This window comes from Anser brachyrhynchus (genome assembly GCF_964034855.1).
Source record: "Anser brachyrhynchus genome assembly, chromosome: 1".
NCBI lineage: Eukaryota > Metazoa > Chordata > Aves > Anseriformes > Anatidae > Anser > Anser brachyrhynchus.
This window is the reverse complement of record NC_137694.1, coordinates 207,041,077-207,067,846: the sequence shown is the minus strand read 5'-3', so window position 1 is coordinate 207,067,846 and position 26,770 is coordinate 207,041,077. Positions and strand designations below refer to the sequence as shown.

Sequence of the window (26,770 nt, the reverse complement as noted above, 5' to 3'; positions counted from 1 at the left end):
TCAGTAATGTTTCAATGATCAAAGGAAATATATTTACCAGTAGGGTGCTGGGTATAGCTGTTGTTTGAGTTTGAAAGTAGGAACAGTAGAATATCAAATCCTGAATACAATTTTAATACATTATACTCTTTTGACAACAGCTCTGCCCTGTTATAATTCTAGTAGAAATGAAAATATTAACTTAAGGACCAAAAAATAACTTCTAAAAGATTACTATTTTCTAAAAATGAGGAGATAAAGCTTTGCAATATTATGCTTTCATGATAATTCAACAATTCCCGTGTTATGATAAAACAACAACAAAAAATAGAAATTTATTTTCTTTGAACATTTGCTTTCATTTTATGCAATCAAAATGAATCAACATTTAGTAAAGAACAAGGAGATCCTTCTGAAGGACACAGTTTTTGACTCACTATGGTAAATAAGCCTCAACCAACTCTTCATTTTGTTTCTTCTCTGCTTCAAACACCTTTTCCAGAGATGATAAGTGTACATTCATTTATTGCGACATTTAAAACCATTATTTAATATGAGGCCTGGTACAGAAAAGTTAACGAGTCAAGGAGAAGTAGCAGTTTTGCATCAATTTATCTCGAAGCATTAGAGCTTTTTTTTTTTTCCAAACCTACGTTATCAGTTATGTCATTTTGTTTGTTTGTTTTTCAGCTAGACTGCTTATAATGTTAAATCTGGCATCCTGTAAGAGCAAGAACCTGTGAATGAGAAACTGAAACTGCTCTGAGTGATATTTATTGTTCTTATTTCCTAGCAATAAATATATTTTCTAGGTAATCCTACTATCTTAACTAACTTACGCCTCTGCTTAAACCCCAATCATAAACTGTGAATGAATCCTCTGGATTATCTTCAAGTTCTTGCTACCTCTTTTTCCACCTCCATGTTTTGCAGTCAGTGTGCTTTTATCTTTTCAGAGGTCTTAGCCCTGTAAACATAGTGAGATTCTCTTCTTTCAGCCTTCTTATTGCCATTGTTTTGATCTGGTTCTCTTATGGTTCTTTGAGTTTTAACATTGAATGGAAAAAAATGTTAGCTTTATTTGAGAAAGATTATCAATGTTGTTGTTATTTTTAACAATACATTTATGTCCTAGAACCATAAACCTACAGAGCATATTTGAGCAGAGATTTGACCCTCAAGGTATCAGTCACAAATAGAAAATATTGAGGCAGCTTCTTTGGAAATACACAGAGGTCCTAACAGTGAAGTGTGTACTTTTTGTAGATCTACCAGGAATTACAGATGCTTATTATGTATTTGCAAGGATGAATGACCCAAGAACTCAATCTAGAAACAATCTTAGTGCTGCAAAGACCTCAACCTAGATCCCAGGAATTTCTTAATCTGAGAATGACGTATAATCATACACCTCATGTTTTCTTCCTAGTTCCACTAAGCCTATAATTTATTGTTGAATTTCACTAGCAGCAAACTATAATCTAGTTTTATTGTTTATGATACTTAGACCATTTAATCCAGATAGTTGGAGGATTTCGGGGATTTTGTCATACTTCTGTCTCCTCTTGTTCTCATTTCAGATGAAGAGTAAGGATGCTGGTACACTTGTCAAACAACGAAACAAGATTCATGTAAGAATTTTACAAAGAGTTCTCATTCCCTCTGATTTCAATGACAGGATTTGATTTCTCCAGTCACAAGCAAGCCCAGAGTATTCAAGTATCCAAGAATCAATGCAACATTCACATAGTTCATTCATTCCACCATTACTGAGAAAGTTATATGACTTCCAATAAAAATGCCATAACAATCCAAAGGATTTGAAACATCTCCCAGTATAACAGAAATTCAACTAATTTTGCCCATTTTTATGTTTAATATAACTTTCTCTTTTACCCTTATCATTGTATCTAGATGTTGTCACCTGTCTTTGAATGAATCAGAGCCTTTTTTTGATTTTTTTCAAAGCACATCTTTGTCTTGTAATAGTTCCATAATCTCAATCCTTCTATGCTTTTTGTCTGTCTTCCGGATAATTCCATCATCTAATATTTGACCATGCATCAGTTGTATATAGAAGATTCATTTCTCACAGACATGATGAGAGTAGAACATCCTTATTTTTGACTTCAGTTGATTTGACATCCATTTGCTTGAGCAGAAAATCTATCATTGACTTCATACACTGCAATTACATGAAAATACAGTAATAGCCATATTACTATAGTTGTGGTATATCTTCTTGTTTGTTTGTTTTATTTGTCTTTGAAATACTCCTAAGGAACAGCATTCCCTTCAGTTTATGGAGAGATAAGTTCTGAAAAGTTACTCTCCCAACAATACACAGGAAGCCTGTGGTACAGCATGTTCTTTATCCTTTAAATCCTAAACCTACATTAGAAACCTTACCATCCTTTCTATCATAGCTGTATACATGGCATGAATAAGGAAAACAGACTGTCATGAAATTTCCAGATGTACAGCAAATAATGTAATTGTTAAATACATATGTGTATATGTAAATATGAAAAATACTTTAATATATTCCTCACGACTAAGACTGTAAGACCCTTAGTCTTAATAAGGAATGGATAAGTAGATGATCCACAAGATATGAAAGAGATAGAAGAGCATTATTGGTCATGCCAGGATCAGTCTTCCCCCTTTATAGTAAAGCAGAGAGTGAGCCAAGCCTATTTGGCCCTCTGTAGCACTTGAGGATACTGCATCCACTGCTACAATTGCAGCAGAAATGCAGGGCATTTCTTGTAGCTGGCATCAAATTCTCCTCAGTTTGTTGCCTTCTTAAAGGAAGGTCTCCCTTCATTCAAGCAAACCTTTGCACATAGTGTTGAGATCGTGGCTGTTGCTGTGTCTCTAGTAAAAGCATTTAAACGATCCCTCTTTATCTGAATACCTCCTAATGTCACAGCACTGACACTGAGGATATGAGCAGATACCTTCTGTTCACCCCCCCAGGAATGACACGAAGGCTCACACTATCTTCTCATAACAGCCATTGTGGCATTTCTTCCTCAATGTACAGTAGATGCTGCCTTGCCCAGCACCTAGGTGATGTGATTGCTGTTTAACATGGCAGCCTACTGTGGACTACTCCCATCATTGCCTTGGCTGAAGTCTATGAAGAATACTTTTTGTCAAAGTAGAGAAAGTGGCAATCTCAGCCTCAGAGATCGGACTCATCTCCAATCGCTATCACAGCGGTTAAACAAACTATCATGACTTCTTTTTTTCTATTTAAGAAAAGAAAGTATATATTAAGAGGTTCATGCTGTTAGACTGAACACAAAATTTCAATGAGATGTTCAAAGGCAGAATACACGGTTTGCTCTTCTAGCTCTTACTGTTTTAAAAATAAAATGTGTTCTCAGGTATAACATGTTTTAAGTTATGTTAAACCTAACATCACTTCTAAGTGTCAGCTTGCCTAAACCATAAAAAACTTTTAAAATAAAATCAGAGTGGAACTGAGCAGGAGCATAATCTTACCAGATTTATTTTTAAACACAACTTTTCTATAATTTTCCAGTGCTAGATGGTAGCCATTTCAATCACTAAGATGAAATGGCATTTGTTATTCTGTTATCTCCTGTTATTCTGTAACACTCCAAATCTAGTAAAGAGTTCTGAGCATTTTAAAGTAGTTTTCCACATTTTCACATTGTACCCACAGTAGGTCTTCAAAAGCTTGTGGCCAACACAGGCTTGCCTTCAGCTCCTGCTGTTATTACTGCTTACATAGATGGAACCACAGTTTTTAGAAGAAGCTACAGAAACAAACCAAATGCAAACAGAGTTTGCATGGAGATAACCCTGAAGTGCAACACCTGATGTTACAATTTCACATTATCTGCTGAGGAACCAGAGAATACCCACATTCTTCTGGAAAGAAGGAACACACTAATAGGTATCATACTAAGTACAGGTACACAGTTTTGCCATTGCCTTTTTTTTTTTCTTTTCAAATCACAGCCATATTCATGGGTTTTGCTTTCTAAGTTGTTGGAATGGTTTTACTTCTTCTTTATGTTATCATGAGTTTGTTAAAAGTTGGTTGTGAAATTCATTTTTATTTATGGTATGAATTTTCAGTGCTTTAAGATAATTAGCAAAAGAGCATCCAGACAAGTTCTGAAGCAATGCCTGCATATAGAGCTTCTATAGAGCTTCTTGTTTTTCTTTTTTTTTGTTTGTTTGTTTGCTTTTCATAGCTCATTCTAAAATGTTGCTAAATGACAGAACTGGCAGTCTAAGCCAGAGAATCTGAAAAACTCAAACACAGTCAGTAACATTTAGCTAATATCTTCAAAAGAGAAGGACGAGGCAATGAAGAAAGAATTGACATACTGGACTGTCCTTTGAGCAGGGTCTCAGTAACTTCTTTCTCAACCAATTCATGGAAAGGAGTTTTAAGAATGTATCATAATGCACATACACAATGGGATAAGTACTCTTTAATGACCTATAGTAGTGAGAAATTATTTCATCCTATGCTTCAATTCAAATTTAGCAGTCACTTCACTGGAGAATATCATCAAAGCTTCAGGCATTTCATGATACACACTTCACCGCTGAGGAAGCAGTGGCCTTTTGAAAGCCATTTTCCCCCCTTGATCTCTGATATCTAAAAAGGGAACATTTTATAAATCTCTGAATGGGGATTAGAATCAGGCATTGGAGGAATAAAAATTAGAAGTCTATCATTGTATCCTGAAAAAAATGTATTTTAAGATTGAATAGGACTTGTTGCAAATACCAAATTTTAGTGATGAGGTGCAAACAATTACAGACGATGCACCTGGAATATTTTTAAGGAGAAAAAAATCAAACTGAACTCATTTATTGTACATGATGCAAAGAGAATGAAAAAAAAAAAAACTTGAATTTTCATGAATTTAACTTAATAAAAATAATTTGGGGTCAACTAAAAATAAATTTAAATGTTTTGGTAAGTTCCCAATCTCTAATAAACTCAAAAGACAAATGAGATCAATGTTTTATGTTGCATTGATTCATCCTCTTCTTTACTCTCCCCCCATTTTCATTTTATTTGCTTCCATTTTTCTCCATTTCTTCCAAATTTGTCTCTTTTGCTTTTTTTCCTGCCTCCTCACACTTAATCTTGCAGCTTTTTGAAAGTAAATGGAAACTAAGAAATGCCTCAGTCCTATTTTTTGAAGTCTCGGTTCAAACTAGGCTAGATATCAGGAAAAATAAGCTCTTCACCCCAACTCTTTTCAAGCACTGCATTGGTGCTGCAGTACAATTACATTATGTAACTGCAGTTGGTAAAAAGCAGCTAACGCTGGAAAAGAAGTTTCTGAATAATAACACAGACATAATAACATTGTACTGACAGATCCTGATTGACAGAAAGAGACAAGTCTTTCCATTAAGAGAAAACATGAAAGCTAGTGAGGATGACAGTGGTAATAATAACGTAAAGCTCAGTTTCTGGCCCTTCACTATTTGAAGATGAAAAAATCAGTTACTTTTTTTTTTAATAGTATATATATATATTCTTCTCAGAATTGAAACACTTAATCTAATTAACTGCTTACCCTCAAAGAAACTCACTAAGAATTTGTGTTAAAGCTTTTTCACTCTGTTTTCACATGCTTTTTTTCGAGTTTCAGAAGATTTTGGGAAAAGGAGAGGAACAAGAAAGCCAGACAATACCTTGACAGTCTCCCAGGATCAAAACAGGACTTTCTCCCTGGCCTGAGAAGAAATCCAACAGGGCAAACACTTAGAATCCCAAACTAAGACCAATGCAAAATACTTTAAGTAGTTTTTTATATATTGAATATCTATAGACATATACACACATAATAAGTAATACAAGATAAATGAACATCATGTCTCTGTTCAGTTATATGCTTATATTTGCATGCAAATTGTTGTCTCTATGTACTCACATCTGCTGATTATGGGCGGAAATGGTTAGCTGCTGGAAAAATGCCATTTTTACACTTCCTAAATGAAATGTTTTGATTTTTCATGTAGAGACAACACTTCATTTCTAAATTGAGCTAATTTTGGACAACCAATTGACAAATTGGATGCCCTATGCACTCTATTGACAAATTGTATTCACACCTGCCCACATTTTATTCACAGTATTATTTCTGTCACAACATGAAGGCATCACATTATATTAAATAACATCTTTAGGTTGATTGTAGGAACACTGGGGTCTACTCCTGGTTCTACCCTTAACAGAATGATCATGTTATTCCTTTCTGTCTCAGTTTCCCCTTTCCATATTTAATTAAATTTTCCATATTTCTTGAGAGTGCAGATTAACTCTCAATATATATTTGAATAACAAGTATCTTCAGAATGGCTCACTTTTGTCTAACCCGTTACGTTCTGATGTTCTCAGAATAACAATCAAATGTTCTCAATCTCCAAAACAGAGCCATCAGCACCAGGGCTCCAAATACTTTCACCACAAATCAAAATAATATCATAAGTAAAGGGCTTGCAATAAATATACTTATCTCTGCTTCCCTCCTTCCTTGACAACAAAAGAGAGGAGAAAAGACTGTCTTCGTGGTATGTTCAGAGTGCCAGTAAATCTGGGTTATGCAGCTCCAGCTGGTGTCTGAATTACAAACCTGACAATGCCCCCTCCAACAGCTGCATCTTGTTAGTACTGATGGAGCATCAACATTTCCTTGATCTTAGCTGGCCCATCATACAACTGCAGCTGGGTACCCCTCCTGCTGTGATACTTTCAATTATACTTGCAGAACTTGCTTGAGTGAGGTAGAGTCCCCCATTTTTCTGCAGAAGATCTAAAAAAGAAAAAAGAAAAATTAGTTTGAAAACTGGCTTGCAGAGTGGATCTGGTGCTCTGTGTTAGTGCTTAGTGATTCACACCACCCAGATTTTACCCTCAGATTGTTTCTGAGCACGTTTGAAGCTCAGCCCCCCTCCTGGGAGGGCTAATGATATCTCTGAGGGCATTCAGGGAACAGTCTAAAGGCCAAGTTCTTCTCTCTAGTGATACCTAAGTGCATCAGTTAGACATCTGTGTGGAAGTGCAGCTGCTCCACCCTTGGTACAGTAGATGGTCTCTGGGAGTGAACCCTCCAACATCCTGTGAAAAGGCCTATGGAAGTAGCACGTGTAGAGATACAGACTTTCAATGCTCTCTAACTGTGTCTTGATTACGAATCTTTATACATTTTTATTAGTCATAAGATATAATCAGAAGATTAGAGGTGACCCGCCATCCTCAGAGGTACTCAAAAGCCATCTGTACATGGCCTTGGGCAACTGGCTCTACATGGCCGTGCTTGAGCAGAAAGGTTGGACCAGATGATTTCCAGAGGACCCTTCCGACCTCAACCATTCTGTGATTCTGTGAAGAAAGCAAAGCCAGAACAAGGGTTTATTTTCTTCATACAGGAGTACCCAGAGCACAGAACTAGAATCAGTCTCTTTTACCTCCTGTCCTTCTGCATCCCAGAATTGCTAGGTGCAATTCTTTAGCATAAAATTAAAATAAAATAAAATAAAATAAAATAAAATAAAATAAAATAAAATAAAATAAAAATGCAAAGGATTTCTCAAGACAAACAAACAAACAAAAAAGAACCATGATTAGGAAGATCTCTCAGGACAGGGAGCTCTAGATTCAAAAGAGAGGAACCTGCATCATTAGCAGTTCAGGATTTAACCATAAGCAGATACCAAATGAGAAGTAATGAGAAGTCTCTCTCTTATGACTCCACACACCAAAAGGGAACACAGTGAGCCCTCATCAGAGATATTCACAGACTCTTTTTCTCAAACAAACACGGCTTGCTGTTTGCTTTTAAAGGATGACTAGAATAATCAGAGCTATAAGACCTTCATAGCTGGTTCTGACCCGAAGAGATAAACATGGTTCTCCAGACAGATGATCAGAGGGCTGGAGCACCTCCCCTGTGAGGTTGAGAGAGTTGGGCTGACAGGCTGAGAGAGTTGGGGTTTTTCAGCCTGAAGAAGAGGTTTCAAGGAGATGTTATAGTGGCTTTCCAATATTTAAGGGGGTCCTACAGAAAAGATGGGGAGGGGCTCTTTGTCAGGGGCTGTAGTGATAGGACAAGGGGTATTGGTTCTAAACTGAAAAAGGGGAGATTTAAATTAGATATTAGGAAGAAATTATTATGAGGGTAGTGAGGCACTGGAACGAAGCTGTGGATGTCCCATCCCTGGAGGTGTTCAAGACTGGATAGATGGGGCTTTAAGCAACCTGATTCCCCTCACCTATGGTGAGGGGTGAGGGAAGAACAAGGTGGTCTTCAAGGTCCCTTCCAACCCAAAGCCACTCAGTGATTCTATGATTTTATAACACTGAGAGCAGCTTGGATCCCTCATTGAATGACTGACTGAAGACATTTTGGCTAAAAAGACTAGTAGAGACAAGGCCTGACCCTACAAACAGCAGACAGCATATAAAATACACATGGCATAGTTATATGAGCTTGATTTGTAATATCTGTGGTACTTCCCTTTGAGACTATGTATCTGAGTTGTTAAAGAAGTCATATATTTTCTCTAAATATTAGGGAAGCTTATCCCTCAGATGTCTACCTCAGAGTGGAAAGAAGTGTTTGCCACCCACAAGTGTCTTCAAAACCAGATCTACTAGACAGTTTTCCCTCTCTTTTCAGTTTAGTCTGTATCAGCTTAAAGGAGGGGAAAAACACTCTACTCCTGTGGTGGTTTTATATAGCTGGGCAGCCGAGCTCCACCACAACCGCTCTCTCACTCCCCCCCGTCAAAAGGAAAGGGGCAGAAAATAAGGTAACAAGGGCTTAAGGGCTGAGATGAGGACAGGGAGATAACTCAACCATTACCATCACGGGCAAAAAAGCATAGGGATATTAATAACATTTTTTAAATATTACTAACAAACTAAAGCAGTGAGAAACAAACAAACAAAAACAACAACGAAAACTAAAAACACCTTCTCCCCCATCCACCCTCTGCTACCTCCTCCCCCCGAGTGGCACAGGGGAATGGGGAATGGGGGCAGCAGTCCATCCCTGACACTTCATCTCCACTGCTCCTTCATGGTCACTCTCTGCCCCTGCTCCCCGTGGGGTCCCTCCCACGGGATGCCGTCCTTCCCGAACTGAGCCTGCGGGGGCTGCCCACAGACTGCAGCTCTTCAAGAACTGCTCCCACACGGCTCCGTACCACGGGGTCCATCCCCCAGGAGCAAACTGCTCCAGCACGGGTCCCCCACGGGCGGCAGCTCCCCCCAGACCCCCTGCTCCTGCGTGGGCTCCTCTCCACGGGCTGCAGCTCCGGCCCGGGGCCTGCTCCTGCGGGGGCTCTCCATGGGCCGCAGCCTCCTCCAGGCCACATCCACCTGCTCCACCGGGGGCTCCTCCACGGGCTGCAGCGTGGAGATCTGCTCCGTGTGGGACCCGTGGGCTGCAGGGGGACAGCCTGCTCCACCAGGGGCCTCTCCACGGGCCGCAGGGGAACTTGTGCTGCGTGCCTGGAGCACCTCCTGCCCTCCTGCTGCACTCACCTTGGGGGCTGCAGGGCTGCTTCTCACTCCTCGCTCTCCCAGATGCTATTATGCAGCAGTTTTTTTTTCCCTTTCTTAACTCTGCTCTCACAGAAGCACAAACAACATCACTTATTGGCTTGGCTCTGGCCATCAGTGGGTCCCTTTGGAGCTGGATGAAACTAGCCCCTATAGTGCAGCTGATGGATTCTTCTCACAGAAGCTACCCCTGCAGTCCCTTGCTACCAAAACCTCGCCAGTACAACTACTTGTTGTAGCAGGAGTCACTAAAACTAAAGAACACATTTTAACTCCCTCTCTTGTGTTTATTTCAGGGATGGATTGGCAGCAAATAATTGATAGCTACTGGTATTAGTAGAGCTATGGTTTCTAATCAGGAACTTGAAGTTCCTCCAGGAACTTGTGCTAGATTCCTGACAATTAATTTGTTACTCTGTGATAAATTTGGGATAAAAGAAAAATGAACATATAAAATGTTTTTTTTGGAATTTACCTCATCCTGTTCTCCACTGTCATCAAAATGTTGCTTCATCTGTTCAGGTCCATACACTTCTCAGTTTGGGGAGCTGAAGGACTGTAGTGCTGGCTCCCAAATTCAAAGGATTAAACGTATCAGAATCTTTCAGGGAGGCCGAACATCTTGAATATGAAACATAATTAAGTATGTTTCACAAGAGTAATATGAATTTAATTGAACCACCACAAGATATGGCAGAAGAATATTGCACAGAATGGCACAGCTGGTAATTCTTACTCTTCTGTATCTGATCCAATTCTCACTCAAAAGAAGTCTTTCCAATTAGTTTAACAGAAGATGGATTGGACCCACAGGGTAGATCTAAATTGCAATGAAATGCCCAGGAAACCTTTGCTAATTTCTGTAAGCAGTAAATAAGCTCCTTATTTAGTGTAAATAAAATTGATATTGAAATGGATTGAAGTGGTGGACAGGCTATCTGCTGCTCTTTGGAGAAAAATGAATTCTATTCTAGATTTCTTTTTCCAGACTGATCAGAGTTACATGAAAACAAGCATGATTATTCAGGCATCAATTCATTTTGTAGCAAAATCCGGGGGGTGGGGGGGAAAGTTAGAAAGAAAATCAATTTTCCATATTTGAAAGAAAAGAAAAAAAAAGTGCCTATAATTGATGAAAATATAAATAAAAATTTTCATTGGATTTTCCCTAACATAACCGTCAGTCTAAAATTAATTAGAAAAACTATTTTTGCCTCTCTACATTCTACCTAACATAATCTGGAATAATTGATTTTATCAGAAACGTGAAAGAAGATGATGCTGGTTGGATCAGTGGATAGAGAGCTGGACTCTGATCTTATCCCTGTCTTTGACTGATAAAGCCTTGAGCAACAATCAGTCTGTAGCAGACTTAGATCTCTACAGTAATTTGTGTCTTCATGGTTCTATTTACATAGTTTCTCTTTAGAGGAAGTGGAAAGAGAGAAAATTGTAGAACATTGGCTATTTTACTTATTTTTGACATTTACATTAGAAAGGGCTGAGCCATATCTCCAAAGTCACTAAATCTCTATAATGATTACAAAATATTTTAGGCCAGTAACTTAATTTTAGACATCCACATTTGTATGTGTAGACCCTACTCAGGGTAGACTTGCAGGGTAGACGCCTCCATTTATTTTTCTGTCTCTTTGTTTACTTTTCCATCTACTGTGAATTTCATCTCTTCAAGACAAGAATACACTTTCTTGAAGAGAAATTTTGTCTTGCTGAACATTAGAGAGACAGTATGTACATACCCCATGCTTTGAAATGGATGCAGAATGATTCAGTGGACGCGCTTTTCTTTTTTCTTTTTTTTTTTTTTTTTTGCAGGGGCCATTCCAGAGAAAGGTTCCAGCTGTGTCACTAGGATACCGCTATTGCTGAATTTTAAGCTTTTCTCTAACCTTACTACGGCCAGAGAACTATGCTGCTTTTCCTCAGGATTCAGTCACACTGAGGTTATCCATCTTTACTCTGCTGCCTTCTAGAGATTCTATAGCTGAGCTCTGCTCCTAAATTATTGCCAAGCTATTGAGAAGCATATAACCTCTCGTGGTCAGTGCATTTGTCCTTTTGCTCCACTTTCTAGAATGCTCACATCAGCTGAGTTCTTCTGCTGGTGGAAAGATAGTGCTATTCAGATGCTTGCTTACCTCTGCCTCTGTTGGCCTACGTTGCAATTGGTTTTGCTCACCCAAGAATTTACCAAAACAGTCCCAGCAATTTCTAAAAAACATGAGTGCTAATGTACATGAAGAATATGTCATTAAAGATCCTGAAACACTCCTATTTCTTATCTCTGTATGGTTGCAGCATGCTAAGTACCCTATACTGTGTCAATATAGAGCAAAAGACCTCTTCACTGATAATTATGGCTGAATCAGTGATATTGCCTACAAGTTAGAGATAGCAATGATATAGATTGTGCAGGTGTTTTCTTCTGTTGTATCTGTGATTAACTGCTATGGGAGATGGAAGGAGATATTCTTATATCTCCTTTCCTATCAAACCATTTTATAGGAACAGAATGTATTTCTTCAGCCTCTTTCACACCACATCAGCTTTAGCTTTCCCTGACCACCTAATAGATCTTTTCCACCTCTAATTTCTGAGATTTATTTACTGATGCCTATGGCAGAGGAGGAGTACAACAGTAAGAACAATATACGACTGTTAAATAGCTGGATTTCAATGCTAGTCACATTTGAGCATTTTATTGCTGGATAGTAATAACTTTTTTTATGAATGTTTGGAGATAACATATGTCTCATCACCTTAGTCTTCATGGGGTGGAACTGTAAACAAAATATTTTATATGAGTGCTTTCTATAAAATTTAAAATAAATCAAGTTCCTCTCATCCTGGTTAAGCATACACATGCCAAAATGTTGGTTCAAGTTTTCCAGGATAAGGATCCCAAATCACTGCCAGTTCCATATGCTTCACACACAGTTTTGTTTTTTATATGTGATCAATGGTTCTACATCCAGGTGGAGGTCAGTGATGAGTGCTGTCCCTCAGGGGTCTGTCCTGGGACTGGTGCTGTTTAATATCTTTATCAGCGACATAGACAATGGGATTGAGTGCACCCTCAGCAAGTTTTCAGACAACACCAAGCTGACTGGTGCAGTCGATACAACAGAAGGAAGGGATGCCATCGAAAGGGACCTGGACAGGCTGGAGAAATGGGCCCATGTGAAGTGCATGAGGTTCAACAAGTCCAAGTGCAAGGTGCTGCACCTGGGTTGGGGCATTCCCAGACAGGAGGACAGACTGGGAGAAAAGCTCATTGAGAGCAGCCATGCAGAGAAAGTCTTGTGTGTTCTGGTGGACAAAAACCTTGACATGAGCCAACTGTGCACACTTCCAGCCCAGAAGACCAAATGCATCCCGGGCTACATCAACAGAGGAGTGGACAGCAGGCTGAGGGAGGTGATTGTCCCCCTCCACTCTGCCCTCGTGAGGCACCCAGAGTACTACATCCAGGTCTGGGGTCCCCAGCACAAGAAGGATGTGGACCTGTTAGAGCAAGTCCAGAGGAGGGCCATGAAGATGATCAGAGGGCTGGAGCACCTCTCCTATGAAGAATGACTGAGAGAGCTGGGCATGTTCATCCTGCAGAAGAGAAAGTTCTGGGGAGACTTTATTATGGTTTTTCAGTACATAAAGTGGGATTATAAAAAATATGGAGAGCAACTCTTTGCTAGGGCAGATAGTGATAAGACAAGGGGGAATGGTTTTAAACTAAAAGAGGAGAGATTTAGATTAGAGGTTAGGAGGAAATTCTTCAGGCAGAGAGTGGTGCAGGCACTGGCACAGTTTGTCCAGAGAATTCTGGATGCCCCGTTCCTGGAAATGTTCAAGGCCAGATTGAATGGGGCTTTGAGCAACCTGGTCTAGTGGGAGGTGTCCCTGCTCATGGCAGAAGGTTGGAACTGAATGGTCTTTAAGGTCCCTTCCAACCCAAGCAGATCATTCTATGATTTTATGATATTGTAAAAAGGGAGAGGCCTTAAAACTTCTGAAAGTTGCCTGGGAAAGTAGGGTTTATTAATGCAGGCACAGAAATATACTAACATACTGCTCTTGCACAGAAGATGTCTTAGAGTGTGGTCAAAGGAGCCCTTATCTGTTTGCACCTGCCTGAGCAGCCATATGTGATCAGAATTCATTTTCTGGCCTTGCCATCAGTCAGTGAAGCAAAGCAAATTCTGTCTTAAGGCAATTATAAGGTTCCAGTGTAGCCAAAAGATCCTGATCCAAAGCTCTTTGAAGTCCAAATTCAGCCGCCCGTGGCTTTGATGGCATCTTAATCAAAGCTCTAAGTATTTCACTGTTTTTACTCACCCTGAGTCCCCTTGGATCTTCAGTTTAATTCTGTGAAAATGCAGACCTAGACTGAAGAATGATTCACCTCCACCATGGTAAACTCTCTTTGGTTACTACTTAGAAACAAATCTAAATGATTTTGACTGACTACTCTCAGCTGGAACGGGAAAAGAGTTGACTTTGAGAACTGCCACATGGGCCCCAAGACCACTGGGACAGTTGTGCCTTGACTGAGTTTATGCAAAGTCAATAACTGAAAGTTCTTAAATTAAAGTTTTTGCTGGCTCAGATTTGGACCATTTAACTTTGGCATTTATCTAGGGAGCCTAACTGCTATAGGTTTCACCTATAAGCAACCAATAAAGACAGGTCTTTCCAGAGGGCAAAGAAGACCATTTAAGATATTAATGTTGAAGATACCAATCTGTCTGCGTTAACTATATGAGATTAGTAGAGTGACACTTCTGATGTAAGCACTTCAAACTCTTGTCATGGTTTTGGCTGGGATAGCATTAATTTACTTCGTAGAGTTTCACACAATGTTGTGTTTTGGGTTTTTGATAAAAATAGTAGGGATAATGCACAAATGTTTTCAGCTGTTGTTAAGCAGTGCTTACATAGAGCCTTTCATCTTCTGGTGCTGCTCTGCCAACGAGGTACTTGGGGGTGCACAAGGAGCTGGGAGGGGACAGAGCCAGGAGCTGACCCAGACTGGCCACAGGGATGTGGCATCATGCTCAGAAATAACAGCTGGGGTAAAGGAGGAAGAAGGGGGGGATGTTTGGAGTATTGGTGTTTGTCTTCCCAAGGAACCATTAGGAGCGATGAGCGCTGCATTGCTGGAGGTGACTGAGCACCTGCCTGCGGATGGGAAGCAGCAAACGTATTCCTCCTGCTTTGCTTGCATACACTCAGCTTTTCCTTACCTAGTAAGCTGTCTTTATCTCAACCCACAAGTTCTCACACTTTGACCTTTCCGATTCTCTCCCCATCCCACCTGGGGAGAGCAAGCGAGCAGCTGGGTGATGCAGATGCTGGGTTAGACCACAACAGCTGGTGCCCAAAACTTTGTAGGAGAATCCTGGCCCTATCTTTAGACTTATTAGCAACCATTAGTCACTAATTCAGACTGCTCCTGTTCAGAAGTAACAAAGGGTTGGAGAAAAAAAAAAAAAAAAAAAAAAGTAACATTTGAGATTTTCCTTCAATATACTAGAAAACTGAGTTTCTGACTAAATATTTTCTATCCTAAAACAGACACCCAGGGATCCCCACAACCAGGGTCTCTTACATGGTATCCTGAACTGTCAGTAGTGAAAGTGAAAGCAGAGCATCACAGTGCCCATACCATTGGAGAATAAAACTTGTAGAAAAGAAGAGGAAAAGACACCCTGGCTACAGTTCATAAGGAGTTTAGTAGGACAACTTAACATTGATTTTTTTTTTCATTTTTCATATCTTGTATTTGGCTATATCTCTCGAACATGAAATATTCTGCCACTCTTTCATTTTATTTTCTTTCTTGCTGTGTGTCAGCAGCTTTGTGCCTATGCTGAGAGAATCCTTGCTGTTGCTTTGGTCGAAAGGATTTCTGTAGCCAAAAAAACATATCTGTTGTTCCTTATTCCTATTCAGGGCATTAACAAGGATAGGATAATGAATTCCTATGTATGTGCATTCTTCCTATAAAAATGTGCATACAGTACAGTGTTTCTAGTCTGCTAACAGCTACAAACTGTTTCTATATTGATATCCTAATATATTATCAGCATTTTTTATCAGATCTCAACAACAACCTGTGTCTTAGACTGATGTTATGCTTTAATCTCCACTGGGAGCACAGTAATATGGTGTGTAAAGATGTAAAGCCTCTGCTCTGTCCGTTTTCAAATTAAAATCCCATTCCAACACTGTTGAATATCTAAGAAAATCATGGGAAGCTATCTACTGAAGGACTGAAAATTTGAGACAGAAGAATGAGAAGGAAGAGCAACTTTGTTTACTGGACTTCATTTTTAGCTCTATTTCTTAATCATGCCAAGAACTGTGGTATTTGTGATGTTTTGATGTTGTATGAAAGTTAATCATAGGAGATTCAAGACCATGTTTATCAGAATAAGAATATGTAGATACACTCTTTATTTAAGGCTCAGCTGTGCAATTTGGAATCAGTAACACATTCAAAAATACCTATCAAAATTAATATCAGTTCACTAATGTGAAGTAAAGATGGCAAAATCTGCAATTCATTTTCTTTTCTCACTATATACAATATCATAAAGCCAGGTAAGTTAGTGAGGTAACACAGAAGATGTCTTCCCAGTTATTTCCTATATCTTATGTAAGCATCCTACACTTACTAAAGGTTTCTAAAGCCAGCATGTTCTATATATCTGAAACAAAAGACTTATACACCACCACCACCACCCCCTCAGGTAGACTACTCTGTGGTCAACTGTGGTCCTGTCCTGAGTAACAGCTGAGATATTCTGAGAACCTTTGAATTTTTCCATTTGTCCAAAGCTTCCTTGTTTTCACCCTCACTTAATTATTATAATGAAGATAGTGGAAGGAACTCATGCCCTTATGTATTTGCCTGAGATATTTACCCCATTTCTTCCAAAAATTTTGAAATCTCTTTTCTCGATGGGCATGTACATCTCTTCAGAATGCTGCTAAGAATACTTAATTGGGCTGCAAAATTCATTAAAAATTATACCTAAACAGTGGAACTGTGTTGATTTATATCAGATAAGGGATTGGACCAATAATTTAAGTCCAATCATGACAAATTCAATGTGTATGTGGTCAAAACAATAAATGATATCCTGTACCACTACAGTGCTCGTACTCTAGCATACACATACACAGCTCCTGTTTGATTGCACAACTGTCATACCAACTTACAATTTTTCAACAGACTTTATTGTTTGATGCTTAGCATGCATTTGAAACTATATGCAGTATGTTTCCATTACAAGTTGCTGATGATTCAGCTCAGGTTTTCTATTTCTAATGCCATTGCCAAGGGAATGACAGAAAAATCAACTGAGCTTATTTCAGTAGGAAACAAAAATATCTTTACTGCTCACTAAACTGTGCTTATATGAACTGTCTGGTAAAGCTGTGGAAGCTTATAAGTGATCATAATAAGCAACCTTTGTTGCTAGAATTCTGTATCAAAGTCAAATAATAGGATTCATGAAGCTAACAGTTTTCAGATCACTCCATCCTCTCTTGGAAGAACGGTATAAATGACCTTTCAGGGAGACTGGTGTGACTCCGTGACAATCACATCAGCCAGAGAACATTTCTCCTGTATTTGAGTTGAGCAATATCAGGTTACTGCCTAATCCTGACCTATCATTAATCACCGCAGAGCCAGCCACAGAAAAAATATTAGCAAACGGATAGAAAGGTCTGGAAGGAAAGAGGTACCATTGCCTGACAGAAGCAGAAATAAGTGCTCTGGCAGGCTGTTCAGATCTGGAAAGCCCTCTTTGTCTAGCCATGCTCTCACAGCAAAGAGGATCAATAGACAAAAATCAAATGCATTATCTTTGTTTACATCCTAGGCACAACAGTGTGAAAATCCTCACCAGGCTAAGGAGCCTGACGGCGTGTGATGGATGCCCTGTTTAAATGATGCCTTTGAAAGCTTTCACAATGCTCTGACAGAGGACTCACTGGAGAATAAATGACTTTCCTTTAAATTACAAGAGCCTAGGTTGAGAAGACAGACAGTGTGAATGTCGCACTATAAATTCAATATATTCAACTGCTTCTGGTGCTAAAGAGCAATTGTTAGTGGTGAAAACACATCCAAGATTGTCTTTGACTCAAGGAAGTTTTGGTTATCAGTAATGAGAAAGCTATGACATTTTATTTTGAATTATTTTTTTCTACTTACAGAATATTCTTGCAATAAACAAAAAGAAATGTGCTTCAGGCTTGAATTTGCTATGCTGGCAATCCATGTAAAAATAATACATAAAAATCCAGTGGAAGCACTCAAGTGTGCATTGTGTATTATTCTTAAATGCAGACTGAGAGCGTGCAAGTATAGCTATTAAGTACACTGAGAGCATACCAGTATAGCTATTAAGTCTGTTATGAAGTCTTGGAGTAAATGGCAAAATATCTGGAGATGGCAATATTACATAAACAGAACTTTTCTTTAAATGAAGTACCTATATTTCATGGAAAACATATAGGGTTATTGGTAAAGAAAAGTTAAATCTTTGTGTAAAATGTGCATACTCATGTGCTTCCCCATATTCTCTTCTCCAAGAATAAAGCAAATGTCTTTGTAATAAATTAGTTGGGCTGGCAGAAACTCTTGCTCTTGAAGATCTCCAGTGGATAAGTAGAATCACAGAATCATAGAATACCCTGAACTGGAAGGCACCTACAAGGATCATCGAGTCCAACTCCTGGCTCCACACAGGTCTACCCAAAAATTCAGACCATATGACTAAGAGCACAGTCCAAACGCTTCTTAAACTCTGACAGGCTTGGTGCTGTGACTACTTCCCTAGGGAGCCTGCAGTGTGCGACAACCCTCTCAGTGAAGAACCTCTTCCTGATATCCAGCCTGAATCTCCCCTGTCGCAGCTTGACACCATTCCCTCAGGTCTTATCGCTGGTCACCAGAGAGAAAGATCAGTGCCTGCCCCTCCACTCCCCCTCATGAGGAAGCTGCAGGCCACGATGAGGTCTCCCCTCAGCCTCCTCTTTTCCAGGCTGAATAGGCCAAGTGACCTCAGCCACTCATTGTACATCTTCTCTTTTAGGCCCTCCACCATCTTAGTAGATCTTCTCTGGACACTCTCCAATAGCTTCACGTCCTTTTTGTACTGTAATGCCCAGAACTGCACACAGTACTCGAGGTGAGGCTGCACCAGCACAGAGTAGAGCGGGGCAATCACTTCCCTTGACCGTGCTTGATGCACCCCAGGATACAGTTGGCCCTCCTGAATGCCAAGGCACACTGCTGGCTCATATTCAGCTTGCTGTCAACCAAAACCCCCAGATCCCTCTCTGCGGGGCTGCTCTCCAGTGTCTCATCCCCCAGTCTGTATGTATAGTCAGGCTTGCCCCTTCCCAGGTGCAGGACCCAGTATTTGCTCAAAGAAACCCAAGCAGGGTTCATTCCCCTCCAGGCTGGACCTACATGAACCTGCATTCTGATTACCAGATGCCAGACATGGAAACCAAATTTCAGGGGATTTCAGCTACCAAATAGATGAAGTAAACAGCCTGCTTAGGAGCTAAGTCCTAAACAAGAAGCTTTTGCAACATATTTATACTTCTTGCTGAGGTGGCTTCATATGTCTTAAAGACTCTATGCTGGAAAAACACAGTGAAAACAATGCCTTTTGCTACAGTGACCTTCCAAAGACCAGACGGTAAATGACTGCAAAGGACTTCATTAAGGAGAAGACAGCAAACCAGATGGAAATTACTTACTTTCACAACTCCCAGAACTCTCTAGGAGCTCCTAAGCGTTTCTTGTTTGTTTGTTTCTTTGTCATTAAGACAATCCATATCTTCAAAATCATAGGATTTTGTTTGTTTGTTTGTTTTTTGCTAAAAGTAGCTTGCTAGTATCTTCTCTAATTTAAAGATTTAGAAGTTCTGCTACTGCAACATAATCTGTGAGATGAACATCTACATGCCATATCTGTCATGTATCACTCTGGTTGCCATTTTATATAAGGGTAACTGAGTAAGAAAGCAAGACAATGAGAACCCATAAGCATTACACCAAAACAGAAAATACTAGCTTCAAATATGAGACAAAAAAAATAATTACATCTGTGGATAATGTCACTCACCATTAATGTGAATTTACACCCTTGTAATGTGCTAGAGAAAGGAGCAAACTATAATGACTTGAAGTTGTTTTAGTGCTGAATTACAGTTTCCAAATCCAGATTTCTGTTTTCTCTTTTTGTTGGATTTTCCCTGATTGTCCAAATGAGTTGGAAAAAAAAAAATCTAGTTTTCTTTTTCTTATATATATATATATATATATTTCACTCAGTGTCATGGAGTTTGACTAAAAAATACTTTGTTCAAAATTTGCTCTCTATGCAATCTCCCTTCTCCACATAGACAAGTGCTCTGACTAGACTGGGTGAGATTCACTCATCTCATACTTCTGTACTGCTTTTAAGTAATCTGTAGTTTTGAACAATGGTTCCAAAAAGTAACTGAATTTAATTCAGCTTGCACAGTCTTTGGTCAGTAAACAATTTTGCCCTGAGAAAAAGACTGAGTAAATGAGATTTTTTTTCTCTAATCACTTTCTACCATGCCTGAAACAACATGAACAAGACGAAAAATGCTTAATGAATTTTGGAGAGACTATGAGTATACCCCAAAATCTGTGACTCTTCTTGAAAATACTAATCTAAGTGAGTAAAACCACAGATCACATAAAGCTCAGAAGCAATGATCAGCCATTAACTTCATAGATATTAATAATCTAATCTTTGCTCAGCTGTGCTTGTTTATGTGCACACAACTTTAATTATACTCAGTAATTCGTGTCAGCCAAGCACATGCCCTGATGACTGGAAATATTTTTTCCAAACTTCAGTTTTTCAGTTTTCAGTTTTCCAAACTTAGGTCACAGGATGGACCAGAACTCTGACCCCAGATTTTAATGTCATTATTGGACCTCACCATCCACTTTAGAGTTGACAACAGCATCTTAAACATAGGAGTAAGCCGAAGTACATGATATGCTGACTCTGGCAACCCTTTATACCTTGCTATTCCGATAGTTATTGAAAATGGAATTGGGCTGTCTCCACTTTAATCAAAGGAGAAAGCAAGACAAGTTAGAAAGAAGTGGGAATGAGCTGTGCAATTTGTTGACTACTGCAAATCCTGCTCCATAATTATATTTCTTTCTATGGCAGTTATTTGAATTCACTTAGTAGTCAGAGCACATAATTTAAAAAAAATATATTAAAAAAAATTTACAATTGAAGGTAATGGGGTGTTAATAAAATATAAATCTGCTGGCTGTTGAGGCTCATGGATAGTAAAACAGACAGTTATTGCTCTGGATGTTCCACTGAAAAATAAAAAGCTGTTGTCTTTGGAAGTATTTGCTTAAACCATAATAGTTGGTTTACTCAAAATTTGCAGAGCTGCATTATTGTAAAAGTTTTGGGGTGCGTTTTTTTTTTCCGTTTTTGTTTTTGTTTTGCTCTTGTTGTTGTTTTCAGCAGCAGAGAGTTAAAAAGGTTTGAGCCCTAAATTATGGGAAAGAAGGGAAAAAAAAAAAAAAAACTTAGGTGATGGTCTGCCTGTTTTCTTCTAGCTCTTTGTGTTGTTTTGATCATAGTCTTAGCCCGTAAGTGCCTTTGCAAACTACTTTATGAAAAATTAAGTGTGAGATTAATAAAAAGTGAGGAGATGAAGGTCACTGATAAGGCTTTTTTATTATTTATTTTTATTTCTATTTTTTTTTATTTCTATTTTTTTTTATTTCTCAGCAATTGTCCAGAACAATGCTAGCAGGGTACATGGTGATTAAGACTGAGAAATCAAGTGATGTTTGAATCTGAGGATTTTGCCCACGAGCTCTGTCCCACCCATCAGGAAGCCCTTGTGTGTTCTTAATTAACTTTTCAGTCCCTCATCCTCTTTCTACCACAATGACAACTTGAATTTTCACTGAGATTTTTTTCAAAGGATGTTAAAGCCACCATAAATTGAAAAAGAAAATGTTTTCCTTCATATGTAATGTGTAGCCCTAGTTTGCTTAAAATAATCTCAAAATATTTTTTTCAAACTCAATATTTGAGAAACAGGACCTGTGTCAAAAGTATTTCCACCCTGAGAATACTTGTGTTTCTGTGTATATTAACAAGTATAACAGAAAGAATTTTTCATAAGAGTGTGTAAAAATGCTTCATTGTCAACTGTTTTATGGAGTATGAAATTACAAGTGTCAACACAATAATAGTAAGAAGGGGATTGCAATATAGTTAAGAGTGATCAAAATCAATAAATACACACAATTGTCTGGATGCACCATAAAAGCAGAGAGTTCATAATGGTTGGCTGTCCCTGCCAAAATGAAAATAAACCAGAGAACGGAAGATGAACAGCTATGATACTTCCAGGTCTAGCATCCATGTCCAAGGGATGTGCCTCACTGAAACTGGAAGTTACCTACAACATAGCCCCAATTTAAAAACAATATCATTCCTTCTTCTTTGGCCTACATGATTAAAAAGAGAATCAAAATATGAGAAAGTCTACAACAATTTCATCCGCAAGACAGTCTTAAAATTCAAAGTCTCATTGTAATGTTACATTAACAAGTCTAAAGAGGCAGTGTAGCCAAAACAAGTCTATGTGTTTCTTCCCTAATTAAATACTGTTTGTGTCTGTGTCACTGCAGTTCTTTGTCATGGGATAGAGCTTTAACTTTGTAAAGTGGAAATATTCAAAATATTTCATGATTACCCTTTTATTTATTGCATGACAAGGGTGTTTAAAAAAAAAAAAAAGGTGATTTAGAATTCCATGAAGATAAATTTGCATCATTTTGAGTCTAGACTGCAGCAACTGTGAAGGAAGTGTTAAAAAAGCCCTCACAAGTGCAACAGCATATGTAATATTTTTGTGCAATGCTTGTAGCATACGCCATATGTTATATGCAATGCACATTTGATTATTATTATTATATTTATTTATTTATTTATTTATTTATTTATTTATTATTATTTATATTTATTTATATTTTTATTCTTATTGTTATTATTATTTTGTGAAACAAGAACTGGTATTACATGGTTCTATTTTTTACATGCCTAGTTTCAGATAGCCAAAATACAGGTCTTCACATTCAATGACTTCTTGTGAAAATGTTTTTCATTAAGAACCCTACCAACAACACTTCTGAGCAAAACATAACTCAGATAGCAGGAGCAACACCACTATTTGCTGATTCAAAGTTGGATATATGCACAAATCCTTTCCTGAGTATATACCACTTTTTTAGCTCTCCACCAGAGCTCTAACATACATTCAGAGAACAGAATATTCTAACATGGGCAACAATCCAAAATTTTCATTTTACCAGGGTATATTTATGCACTTAATTTCAATTAAATCTCACATCATGACTGGATGTATTAAAAATGACTTCAGTGGGTTAAACTTGGACTTATAGGAGATAAAGATATCCTCAATGTGTAGGGGCCCATTTTTTAATGTGGGATGGTTGTAATTCAACTTCCATAGGCAAATGTTTCATTCCATTTCCTCCATCTCACTACTGCCCTTAAATAAATTGAAGGTCACTTTACATATAAGTTTAAAATTCAAACATAGTGTAAGACGAGAAATCTTCTTTCACCCCTGGTGCATAGAAATGGAGGAATGAAATTCATCCATTGTCTTCAACAGAATTAATTTTAGGATGAATTTAGAACGCAGAAACTCAAATCTCTTTTTTCCATTTATGCCACATTCTTGAATCCGTTTTCCTAAAATCTGTGCAGAAAAGTTCTTCTTACACAGAACTGTTGCAAAAAAAATCACATTCACAGCTATTCCACTTTCAGTGCCAAAATAAATAACAAATATTTTCCTTATTAAAGAATTCAAACTGGAATTGCAAATATCTTGTATAGAACTCCACAAATGAAACTGCTCAGTTCAGAGTCTTTCACTGGTGATTTCTGTCTTTGCATCTGGGCAGGAGCTGTTAAGGTTTGTTTAATTATTACTTACACTATAATATAGTCCACAGAGAAAAATTAATTGCAAATTGTATCCATCTTACAGGGAAAGTAATATCAGTTAGGATAAAAGCTGAAGCTTTTCCAATTAAAGCTGCTGTCAGTAAAGTGCAGAATGTGATTGCAAATGCAAAAAAGCAGTTTAACTTTAGCTCTCCTGCAAATACACCATGGATTGGGTATGTGAACACCATCTGTCCAAATACTGGCCAAACTGATCTTTTTAATAATTATATAGATTCAAACACAGCCACTATGACATGCAGTGTAATCTTGCTTCAAGGTTCTTTGAAGACAAGCAAAATCTCTGTTTATCCATGGAAGACAAAGTCATGAGTCATTTTCTGAGTATTTATTCAACCCACTTTCATTTCACTCCTTGGTTGCATGTCTGAGTATGGATTCAATAGAGCCCAGGTCAGAAGAGCAGCAGAATTATATCCAAAGTTTTGTCAAAATGCAATCCCAGTTTAGTCCGCCCAAAAGAATGGGCTCCATTCTCACCTGGTATTAATTGCCCTACATCCCATATTACCATTTTCACATTATAAATATTTCATGATGAATTAGTAAGCACTTTTTTTTTTTTTTTTAATTAATTATCTCCTAGAAAAAGCAACCTCCTGGACCATATGGAAATTCATTCTTTCTTTTAACCTGAAATTATCAGGAAAAGGATATAAAAAGTAGTACCTTTTCTAGAAAAGTAACAAGCAGATTCCTAATATTACTTTTAAAAATCCGCTGTTGTTGCTTAAGGAAAGCATTTTAAAGACAAGATTCTGGAGAGAGTATAGGTACGTGCATAATTGCTTTTCTGAATAAGGACCTCATGTACATTAAAAGATGGAAGTACTTCTTCAGAATACACTCTTAGGCTCAACAAGCTGTGTTTCAAGGAAGTCCTGATCCAGAGGTAATATTTCCCTACTCAATACTTTTTGACAGATTTTTTCTTCTATGAGTCCCTCCAGAGAGTTTTTGAACTCATATAAACTTAATACCCAGAAACAAGAATTTTACAGCCCATCTTCATGCTGTATATAAACAGGTGTTTTTTTTCTAACTTGCCTATTATCTATTGATAATGAATGCTTAAAGCTTGATAACATAACCTTTATTAAGCTTCTTTTGAGAAGTCAGTACTTAAGAGAAGTAGAAGGAGAAGACATCTCTTCCTGGAGCTCCAATTAAATAATTGCAATTAAAAGACACCTGCACGATACCTCGATCATCTTTACAAACTGTGGTAAAATTTTGAAGAAAATGCATATTAATGAAGTGGAGACTTTTCAGACACACAGCTGATTCATGCGTATTATATTTGGGCAGCAAGGAGAAAAATGGTTGATAAATCTCTCTAAGGTGGCAGCAACAACCTTGGATTAAGATAGTCTTTACTTAAAGCATTATTTTGAAAAGGAAAACAGGAAAAAAGAGTGAAAAAAAAAATGAAGTTGTCGCTAACCTGCCTGCTGCCTTCACATATCTTTTAATGAGAAAACTATAAAGCTGTAGCAGTAAGAAACATTCTTTTGCTGATGCTGCAAATCCAAAAAAAATGTACTTGTTAAAACAGGTTGTTTTTGTATAAAATCAAGGAAAAGTAAGTAATATGACATGATCATTTACCTGGAGAGGCCATTAGCCAGTTGTGAAAAGAAGTTGTGTTATCTCTGGATCATTGTGCTGTATAATAAAGAAGGAAAAGTTTTCTGAAGGACTTCACACATTTCACTACTTGCTGGTCATCCAGTGTCTTGATTATGTTATTAAAATGATTCTGATGTAATGCTGAAATTGCTTTTTTTTCACCAAAAGTTTAAGGCTTATAGTATGTACATTGTTCCTCTATATTATCATAGTGGTTAAGTAGTATCACACATCTTTCTTCTCAATACCACTCTGCTATTTTTGTGGAAATAAATTAGCAAAAATGGCCTGGGCATAACCTCCATTTCTATGTATGATTTATATGGTCCCATAAAATAGCTGTGTCTGAGACACAAATTAGTCATTCTAAGTAATGAGGCTTTTCTTAGGAAAAATGTGCTTCATCTCATACCAATGCACAGGTTATTTGGAGGTATTTATACCTTTTAAATGGCCAGTATGTAAAAATATTTCATAAACACCATCATTTTATTATCCCTTTAAGATTGTTTTTATATACTTGTTTTCATGTGTGATGGTTCCATTTTTCTTTTGTTGGTCATTTTCTCTTTTATTGCAAATAAAAATATGTTTGGATAAATTGCACATAAAGTTGTTTATTGCTGCTTAAATCTGCTAGAGGTTTAAAAAGAACATACCCTGCAGCAAGTCTCCTTCAAATTGGGTGAAGATCCCACCTCTTGTTAAATATCTTGCTTTATCCTTTCCACGGCAGCATTCCGCATCATAGATAATAAACAGAATGACCCTGGTACTCAGGAGAGGTTTTGCTGTATTGTAGCTCATGTTCATTGACATAGATCCAGCAAGCATGAAACTTTATTTACTTACAGATCATGAAGGCTGAAGACACTGCTGAATTCTTTATTTTTATCTCCTTATTTCATTTACAGTTCTTGATACGAAAATGCCCACTTTGGTGCATGCCACAGACACAGGGACTAGTAAATAAAACAAGCTGTAGACAGTCCTTTGACCTGAGGCCACTTGATGTGATATGCACAGTTATCTGAAAACAAGGCAACTTCTTTCCTTGCTTATGGGAAAAGCTGTTGACCCTGGATTGTGCTTGAAGAAGCAATGAGAGACTGTTAGCATCAACTAAAACCATACCATAGCACAGCATAGAGAGAATGCCAATAATTAAACAATATGGACAATGGCAGGTCAGGGGTCACACTACCTTTCTGCTCATGTTTTGTTAATTAGTACAGAAGTTAATCAAAGATTCTGAATTAGGATCCTGACTGAAATGGTAGGGTAGCAAAAACAGTGACTCCTGCCCCAAAGAGCACAAGGCTGAATGTGGATGCAGTTGGTTTCCCAGTGAAGGAGCTGCAGACCCTTCTTTGCTTGTAGGAAAGGGATGGAACTTGCCATCTACTAAGGAAAGTTAAACCCCATGTCTCCAAATGGGAGGTAATTACATATTCTTTTA

General features: G+C 38.0%; 1 long non-coding RNA gene across 3 annotated transcripts; it reads right to left on the bottom strand.

The window, feature by feature from the left end:
• Positions 1-241: 241 nt before the first annotated feature.
• On the bottom strand, positions 242-8,572 carry LOC308188193. Of its 3 annotated transcripts, XR_013945219.1 has the most exons (4): positions 7,861-8,572; positions 6,621-6,800; positions 5,680-5,721; positions 242-2,164 (listed from the first exon to the last, which is right to left on the bottom strand). It is a non-coding gene; the product is annotated as an uncharacterized lncRNA (long non-coding RNA). The 3 variants fall into 3 exon arrangements; XR_013945220.1 differs by lacking the exons at positions 6,621-6,800; positions 7,861-8,572 and adding an exon at positions 6,352-6,494; XR_013945221.1 differs by lacking the exons at positions 6,621-6,800; positions 7,861-8,572 and adding an exon at positions 5,919-6,337.
• Positions 8,573-26,770: the final 18,198 nt, after the last annotated feature.